The following is a 10,021-nucleotide window of genomic DNA, read 5'->3' as shown; positions in this document are numbered from 1 at the left end:
CAGATGTGGAGAGGGAGGGAGATGTAACTTCCCCCCGCAGCTCTCCCATAGTTGTGTGTACCATGGATAGAGAATGTGTGGGTCCAGTAGCTGCAGTGACTACTGAACCTGCTACCCCTACAGAGCATACTGGAGTAGGTGTGAACAGTGGACTATCTGGCTTAAGCATTGCAAGAAGTGCCCTTATTTCCCTAGTGAGTTACCCTGAGGGGGTGCTAGATCCCTTTATGAGTTAGAGTGAGTGCAAGGAGTGTATGATATCCTGCAAGAGAGTGTCCTCCACAAGAGAAATTGTGTCAGTTGATGCTGTTGCAGTGGGCAAATTAATTCAGAGAGTGTGCAAAAAAGGGCAGATCTGGTCTTATGAACGAGGAAAGACTAAGACCCCCTATTTCCCCCATTTTAAAAGGGGAAGTGTCACGATACAATCATGTGGAGTAGAGGATACCTGGATTGGCTACCCAGCAGAGGTGGAATTGTGATCTCAGTCTGGAAATAGTTAATGTGAATTGCTTGTTCTTTGTGTGAAATCTGCAGCTAACACCCCCCTCCCCCCTTCTTAGCCTGTCACAGGTTTAATGTGAAATGCTCTTTGTAGTGTGTGTATGAATGTAGGAATGTGAAAGTTTCAAACCCTCCTCTTGGAGACATACTGTAAGCCATGGCTAGCTGTGCATTGGCTAACCTCATAGTAAATTATAACAAGAGCGGTGTCTTTGACAAGACAAAGAAAGTTTAGTTTAAGTGTATGTAACAGAAAGACTTTTGGTTAGAATTGCCCTGGTACCCAAGCAGCTAACACCATGAAAAGCAGTTCTCCACATATCTAAAAGGAACTTGGTAATAAGTTGGATATTGTGTTTCTATTATTTTTATGTCCCATTTTCATTTTAAAGAATTGTACCTTTGCAACTGTATGTTATTTTGAATGTCTTTATAATTTCGCACTGTGTAACCTGTATTGATTATTTTGTTATTAAACACATTGAAAATCTCATTCTGTCTTTAGGCTCTAATATCTGAATTCACACTCTGTTGAGACAAGGTTAAAAGGCATGTTACCTAATTGTTAAATTGTGAGTTTTTGGGGGTTCCAAAATGCGCCTTTAATTTCAGCGTTTTGGTGGTGGCAGAAATTGTTAATTAGAGCAGTGTGGACAGGATTTGGGGGTTTAATGTGGTGTCCCTTTTAAAGGTACTTTTGTAGGGTTACAAAGTTAAGGGAACCAGAGCTGTGTGCTATTAACCCCTTCATGTCCACACCTCTCTATTGTGACATTGAAAAGGTTTGATTTGTCACACTGGCCTATAATGAGCCTGGCTAGCTTCTACTCCACTGACAAGTCCTCCAAAAAAATTTGTGTGTTGAATTCGGCTATGGAAAACAAGGTCTTAATAAATTAAAAACTTTTTGACACTCTGCCACCATGTTAAGTTTTTGCAAAGCTGCAGAAACGCTTGTAATTGCAAGATGTTTACTGTCCTTTTAAAAAGGGATAGAAAGGTCAAAATTTAAGTGTGCATAAATGCATTTCAATTTGCAATAGAAGCATTTTTGCAATATACTTTTATTAGCAAAAATGCTTCTAGTAAACATTATTACTGTTTTTCTCTGGCATACGCACAGATGGTGTGTATTGCTTCTGTGAAGATGTAATTTGTGTGATACAAGCCACCACTGACTCTCTGAAAAGGTGGGGTGTTTGAATACTGGTGAGCAGCATATGTGCGTATGCCACTTATAAACAGTAATTTTATACTAAAAACATTTTTGCTAATTGGGGAATAGTACAAAATACTTATATTCCACATTGAAATACACCTATGCGCATTACAATTTTGACCTATCACTTTATGCCTCGTCCTATCTAAACAGTCTTCTCCCTATGATCTTTTTAATGGGTGCACCACCCGCCGAATTTTACTGACCACCTGGCTAAAAATGTAGTCCACACTAAGCTAAAATTAGCCAACATTCAATGTTTCCAAAGCTTAATGCACAAAACAGCATTAAATTAATAATAAAACTATGTTAAAGGGATAGTCTAGTCAAAATTAAACTTTCATAATTCAGATAGGGCATGTAATTTTAAACAACTTTCCAATTCACTTTTATCATCCTATTTGCTTTGTTCTCTTGGTATTCTTAGTTAAAAGCTAAACCTCGTTAGGCTCATATGCCAATTTGTAAGCCCTTGAAGGCCTCTCCAAATTTGCCTTGTTCTCTTTGGTATTCTTAAACGCTAAACCTAGGTAGGCTCATATGCCAATTTGTAAGCCCTTGAAGGCTGCCCCTTATCTCAATGCATTTGAGGTTTTTACAGCTAGATGGCATTGGTTCATGTGCGCCATATAGAGAACATTGTGCTCATGCCCTAGGAGTTACTTATGAGAGGGCACTGATCGGCTAAAATGCAAGTCTGTCAAAAGAACTGAAATAAGGGGGCAGTCTGCAGAGGCTTAGATACAAGGTAATCACAGAGGTAAAAGGTATATTATTGGTTATATAAAATTAAGGAATGGGTAATAAAGGGATCATCTATCTTTCTAAACAATAAAAATTCTGGAGTAGACTGTCCTTTTAAATGCTGTGATTAATTTGTGCTTTGCGTGTGTGTGTCACTGTCTTCTATAGCAAGACTTTTTAAAGAATCTCCCAAATCCAGAGAGCTTTAGGGAATCTGGCCCATAGTTAGAAGCATTCAGTAGTCCACAATTGCTTATGTACACCAGAGCTTTTGTTCTTCATTTTTGATACATTATAGCTTTGAAGCTAAATACGTCTGGCAGGCAGTCAAATCATATCCGATAAAAGGAGTAATGAACAATAAATGTTCACTGTAGGGCAGTAGAAAGCGCCAGAGGCTGCAGTAAGATTTGAAACTGAGGAAAGCAAAAATATTTTCTAACTTGTACAGCATACATAAAAAAAAAACAAAGGGGGGGAAATCACATTTTTTTCTATAAAGCTTTTGCAAATTACACTTTGTACCCTCACCCAGCAAAAATATTAACACACTTGGCTGAGGCTCAACCAAATTACTTATAGTAAAATAACTGAAAACATAATTTTGCATGCAGTATTTTGGCAAAATAAAAATTGACACTAAAGCTGAGAGACTCTTAATCCAGACTGTACATTGATGCTTGTTTTTGTTTTACATTGTTCCTCTCAGGCAATTACCAAATTCATAAGCCAGTTACACAACCATTGGTCAGTTGATGCAGTTTCTCACTGCAGAGAGAAAAGTTGTGTAGGACAAAAACAGCTTGGGGTGGTACCAGATTAGAAGATGCAGCTGAAGAAAGTGTGCTTTATTATTAAGCAAATAAATCATGCACATTATTTTATTGTGCATTTTTTAATAACTCAAGTATTGCTTTAAAAAGTGCATACATCACTTTCAAATCCCTTTAAAATGAACACTAAAGTCAAAATTAAACTTTCATGATTCAGATATAGCAGACAATTTTAAACAACGTTCCAATTCACATCTATTGTCTAAACATGCACAGTATTTTTTATGCACACTTTGAAGCAGCAGCTCCTACTGAGCATGTGCAAGATTCACCAAATATACGTATATGCATTTTGTGATTGGCTGATGGTTTTCACATGATGCAGTTGGAAGGAAAATAAAATTAACTTTGAAATTTGCACTGTTTAATTTATCATGCATTTATTGATAATGCTTTCCTACTGTGTTAATTGTCCTTTAAGTTCATATGCCTTAAAAAGTGTATGGATTTGCCTTAATAAGTCAAAGTTCTATTACTTTTTTTATTAAAAAAACATAATTTATGCTTACCTGATAAATTCCTTTCTCCTGTAGTGTAGTCAGTCCACGGGTCATCATTACTTATGGGATATTAACTCCTCCCCAACAGGAAGTGCAAGAGGATCACCCAAGCAGAGCTGCTATATAGATCCTCCCCTCTACGTCACACCCAGTCATTCGACCAGGAACCAAACGAGAAAGGAGAAACTATAGGGTGCAGTGGTGACTGGAGTATAATTAAAAAATTTAGACCTGCCTTAAAAAACAGGGCGGGCCGTGGACTGACTACACTACAGGAGAAAGGAATTTATCAGGTAAGCATAAATTATGTTTTCTCCTGTTAAGTGTAGTCAGTCCACGGGTCATCATTACTTATGGGATACCAATACCAAAGCTAAGTACACGGATGACGGGAGGGACAGGCAGGATCTCTATACGGAAGGAACCACTGCCTGAAGAACCTGTCTCCCAAAAACAGCCTCCGAAGAAGCAAAAGTGTCAAATTTGTAAAATTTGGAAAAAGTATGAAGAGAAGACCAAGTTGCAGCCTTGCAAATCTGTTCAACAGAGGCCTCGTTCTTAAAGGCCCAAGTGGAAGCCACAGCTCTAGTAGAATGAGCTGTAATCCTTTCAGGAGGCTGCTGTCCAGCAGTCTCATAGGCTAAACGTATTATGCTACGAAGCCAAAAGGATAGAGAGGTAGCAGATGCTTTTTGACCTCTCCTCTGTCCAGAATAAACGACAAACAGGGAAGAAGTTTGTCGAAAATCTCTAGTTGCCTGTAAATAAAATTTCAGGGCACGGACTACATCTAGATTGTGCAGAAGTCGTTCCTTCTTTGAAGAAGGGTTAGGACACAATGATGGAACAACAATCTCTTGATTGATATTCTTGTTAGTGACTACCTTAGGTAAGAACCCAGGTTTAGTACGCAGAACTACCTTATGTGAATGAAAAATCAGATACGGAGAATCACAATGTAAGGCTGATAATTCAGAGACTCTACGAGCCGAGGAAATAGCCATTAAAAACAGAATTTTCCAAGATAACAGCTTGATATCAATGGAGTGAAGGGGTTCAAACGGAACACCCTGTAAAACGTTAAGAACTAAGTTTAAGCTCCACGGTGGAGCAACAGATTTAAACACAGGCTTAATCCTGGCCAAAGCCTGACAAAAAGCCTGAACGTCTGGAACTTCTGACAGACGCTTGTGTAAAAGGATGGACAGAGCTGAGATCTGTCCCTTTAACGAACTAGCAGATAAACCCTTTTCTAAACCTTCTTGTAGAAAAGACAATATCCTAGGAATCCTAACCTTACTCCATGAGTAACCCTTGGATTCGCACCAGTGTAAGTATTTACGCCATATCTTATGGTAAATTTTCCTGGTAACAGGTTTCCTAGCCTGTATTAAGGTATCAATTACTGGCTCTGAAAATCCACGCTTTGATAAAATTAAGCGTTCAATTTCCATGCAGTCAGCTTCAGAGAAATTAGGTTTTGATGTTTGAAAGGACCCTGAATTAGAAGGTCCTGTCTCAGAGGCAGAGACCAAGGTGGACAGGATGACATGTCCACTAGATCTGCATACCAGGTCCTGCGTGGCCACGCAGGCGCTATTAGAATCACTGATGCTTTCTCCTGTTTGATCCTTGCAATCAAACGAGGAAGCATCGGAAATGGTGGAAACACATAAGCCATCCTGAAGGTCCAAGGTGCTGTCAAGGCATCTATCAGGACCGCTCCCGGGTCCTTGGACCTGGACCCGTAACGAGGAAGCTTGGCGTTCTGGCGAGACGCCATGAGATCCACATCTGGTTTGCCCCAACGTCGAAGTGTTTGGGCAAAGACCTCCGGATGAAGTTCCCACTCCCCCGGATGAAAAGTCTGGCGACTTAGGAAATCCGCCTCCCAGTTGTCCACTCCTGGGATGTGGATCGCTGACAGGTGGCAAGAGTGAGACTCTGCCCAGCGAATTATCTTTGATACTTCCATCATCGCTAGGGAACTTCTTGTCCCTCCCTGATGGTTGATGTAAGCCACAGTCGTGATGTTGTCCGACTGAAACCTGATAAACCTCAGAGTTGCTAACTGAGGCCAAGCCAGTAGGGCATTGAGAACTGCTCTCACTTCCAGGATGTTTATTGGAAGGAGACTCTCTTCTTGAGTCCATGATCCCTGAGCCTTCAGGGAATTCCAGACAGCGCCCCAACCTAGAAGGCTGGCGTCTGTAGTTACAATTGTCCAGTCTGGTCTGCTGAAGGGCATCCCCCTGGACAGTTGCGGCCGAGAAAGCCACCATAGAAGAGAATCTCTGGTCTCCTGATCCAGATTCAGCATAGGGGACAAATCTGAGTAATCCCCATTCCACTGACTTAGCATGCACAATTGCAGCGGTCTGAGGTGCAGGCGTGCAAAAGGAACTATGTCCATTGCCGCTACCATTAAGCCGATTACCTCCATGCATTGAGCCACTGACGGGTGTTGAATGGAATGAAGGACACGGCAGCATTTAGAAGCTTTGTTAACCTGTCCTCTGTCAGGTAAATTTTCATTTCTACAGAATCTATAAGAGTCCCCAAGAAGGGAACTCTTGTGAGTGGTAAGAGAGAACTCTTCTCCTCGTTCACTTTCCACCCATGCGACCTTAGAAAAGCCAGTACTAACTCTGTATGAGACTTGGCAGTTTGAAAGCTTGACGCTTGTATCAGAATGTCGTCTAGGTACGGAGCTACCGAAATTCCTCGCGGTCTTAGTACCGCCAGAAGAGAGCCCAGAACCTTTGTAAAGATTCTTGGAGCCGTAGCCAACCCGAAGGGAAGAGCTACAAACTGGTAATGCCTGTCTAGGAAGGCAAACCTTAGATACCGGTAATGTTCTCTGTGAATCGGTATGTGAAGGTAAGCATCCTTTAAATCTAATGTGGTCATGTACTGACCTCTTTGGATCATGGGTAAGATTGTCCGAATAGTTTCCATCTTGAACGATGGAACTCTTAGGAATTTGTTTAGGATCTTTAAATCCAATATTGGACTGAAGGTTCCCTCTTTTTTGGGAACCACAAACAGATTTGAGTAAAACCCTTGTCCGTGTTCCGACCGCGGAACTGGGTGGATCACTCCCATTAGTAAAAGGTCTTGTACACAGCGTAGAAACGCCTCTTTCTTTATCTGGTTTGTTGACAACCTTGAAAGGTGAAATCTCCCTTGTGGAGGAGAAGCTTTGAAGTCCAGAAGATATCCCTGAGATATGATCTCCAACGCCCAGGGATCCTGGACATCTCTTGCCCAAGCCTGGGCGAAGAGAGAGAGTCTGCCCCCCACTAGATCCGCTTCCGGATCGGGGGCCCTCACTTCATGCTGTCTTAGGGGCAGCAGCAGGTTTTCTGGCCTGCTTGCCCTTGTTCCAGGTCTGGTTAGGTTTCCAGCCTTGTCTGTAGCGAGCAACAGCTCCTTCCTGTTTTGGAGCAGAGGAAGTTGATGCTGCTCCTGCCTTGAAGTTACGAAAGGCACGAAAATTAGACTGTCTAGCCCTAGGTTTGGCTCTGTCTTGAGGCAGGGCATGGCCTTTACCTCCCGTAATATCAGCGATAATTTCTTTCAAACCGGGCCCGAATAAAGTCTGCCCCTTGAAAGGTATGTTAAGTAATTTAGATTTAGAAGTTACATCAGCTTACCAGGATTTTAGCCACAGCGCTCTGCGTGCCTGAATGGCGAATCCGGAATTCTTAGCCGTAAGTTTAGTTAAATGTACTACGGCATCAGAAATAAATGAATTAGCTAGCTTAAGGGTTTTAAGCTTAAGTGAAATCTCATCTAATGTCGCTGAGTCAAGGGTGTCTTCCAGAGACTCAAACCAAAATGCAGCCGCAGCCGTGACAGGCGCAATGCATGCAAGGGGTTGTAATATAAAACCTTGTTGAACAAACATTTTCTTAAGGTAACCCTCTAACTTTTTATCCATTGGATCTGAAAAAGCACAGCTATCCTCCACCGGGATATTGGTACGCTTAGCTAAAGTAGAAACTGCTCCCTCCACCTTAGGGACCATTTGCCATAAGTCCCGTGTGGTGGCGTCTATTGGAAACATTTTTCTGAATATAGGAGGGGGTGAGAAAGGCACACCGGGTCTGTCCCACTCCTTAGTAATAATTTCAGTAAGTCTCTTAGGTATAGGAAAAACGTCAGTACTCGTCGGTACCGCAAAATATTTATCCAACCTACACATTTTCTCTGGGATTGCAACTGTGTTACAATCATTCAGAGCCGCTAACACCTCCCCTAGCAACACACGGAGGTTTTCCAGCTTAAACTTAAAATTTGAAATGTCTGAATCCAATTTATTTGGATCAGATCCGTCACCCGCAGAATGAATCTCTCCGTCCTCATGCTCTGCAAATTGTGACGCAGTATCAGACATGGCCCTAGCATTATCAGTATACTCTGTTCTCATCCCAGAGTGATCTCGTTTACCTCTAAGTTCTGGCAATTTAGACAAAACTTCAGTCATAACATTAGCCATGTCTTGTAAAGTGATTTGTAATGGCCGCCCTGATGTACTTGGCGTTACAATATCACGCACCTCCTGAGCGGGAGATGCAGGTACTGACACGTGAGGCAAGTTAGTCGGCATAACTTCCCTCTCGTTGTCTGGTGAATGTTGCTTGACATGTACAGATTGACTTTTATTTAAAGTAGCATCAATGCAATTAGTACATAAATTTCTATTGGGCTCCACTTCGGCTTTTGAACATATTGCACAAAGAGTTTCCTCTGAGTCAGACATGTTTAAACAAACTAGCAATTAGACTAGGAAGCTTGGAAATACTTTTCAACTAAATTTACAAGCAATATGTAAAAACGTTACTGTGCCTTTAAGAAGCACACAAAAACTGTCACAGTTAAATAACAATGAACCGGATTAGTTATATAAAACAAAATTAGCAAAGGATTGCACACATTAGCAATGGATGATTAACCCTTAATATCAGAAAAAAAAAAAAAAAAAAAAAACGTATAACAATTGACAATATAAACGTTTTTATCACAGTCAAGCACAGTCTCACAGGTCTGCTGTGAGTGATTACCTCCCTCAAAACTAGTTTTGAAGACCCCTGAGCTCTGTGGAGACGTCCTGGATCATGCAGGGAGAAAAAGACAGACTGTGACTGAATTTCTGATGCGTAGTAAAAGCGCCAAAATAGGCCCCTCCCACTCACACTACAACAGTGAGGGGAGCTCAGTAAACTGTTTTAATTTAAAACAACGACAGCCATGTGGAAAATAAAGCCCAAAACAATTTTCACCAAGTACCTCAGAGAATTAAACGATTTAACATGCCAGTAAACGTTTAAAATCAAATATATGAAATGTCTTTAAAAAGCCTGTTGCTAGTCGCTCCCACTGCAAGTTAGGCTAAAAGATATATGCATACAGTATTTTCCCAGTGAAGTGCCATTCCCCAGAAATACTTAAGTGTTAACATATATACATGTCAGCCTGATACCAGTTGCTACTACTGCATTTAAGGCTGTACTTACATTATATCGGTATTAGCAGTATTTTCAAAGTCAATTCCATTCCTTAGAAAATAATATACTGCAACATACCTCTTTGCAGGTGAACCTGCCCGCTGTCCCCTGATCTGAAGTTACCTTACTCCTCAGAATGGCCGAGAACAGCAAACGGATCTTAGTTACGTCCGCTAAGATCATATACAAAAACTCAGGTAGATTCTTCTTCAAATTCTGCCTGAGAAGGAAACAACACACTCCGGTGTCGTTTAAAATAACAAACTTTTGATTGAAGATATAAAAAACTAAGTTTAATCACCACAGTCCTCTCACACATCCTATCTATTTGTTGGGTGCAAGAGAATGACTGGGTGTGACGTAGAGGGGAGGAGCTATATAGCAGCTCTGCTTGGGTGATCCTCTTGCACTTCCTGTTGGGGAGGAGTTAATATCCCATAAGTAATGATGACCCGTGGACTGACTACACTTAACAGGAGAAAAGGGACACTCAAGTCAAAATAAACTTTTAGGATTCAGAAAGAGCATGCTGTTTTAAGACCCTTTCCCAGTTTACTTCCATTATCCAATGTTGCAGGGTTTTTTTATATGCACATTTTCTGAGGAACAAGATCCTACTGAGCATGTGCACAAGCTCACAGGGTATATGTATACTAATCTGATTGGCTGATGTATGTCACATGATACAGGGGGCCGGAAAATGGGGGGGAA

At 41.2% G+C, this 10,021-nt stretch overlaps 1 protein-coding gene across 2 annotated transcripts in view; it reads right to left on the bottom strand.

Moving 5' to 3' along the window:
* The window catches only part of NUFIP2 (nuclear FMR1 interacting protein 2), an 87,548-nt gene that overhangs the window by 57,912 nt on the left and 19,615 nt on the right, over positions 1-10,021 (bottom strand). The gene's annotated exons all lie outside the window — the stretch shown is intronic.

Source organism: Bombina bombina, chromosome 3 (genome assembly GCF_027579735.1).
Source record: "Bombina bombina isolate aBomBom1 chromosome 3, aBomBom1.pri, whole genome shotgun sequence".
NCBI lineage: Eukaryota > Metazoa > Chordata > Amphibia > Anura > Bombinatoridae > Bombina > Bombina bombina.
This window is presented reverse-complemented; position numbering and strand designations above follow the sequence as displayed.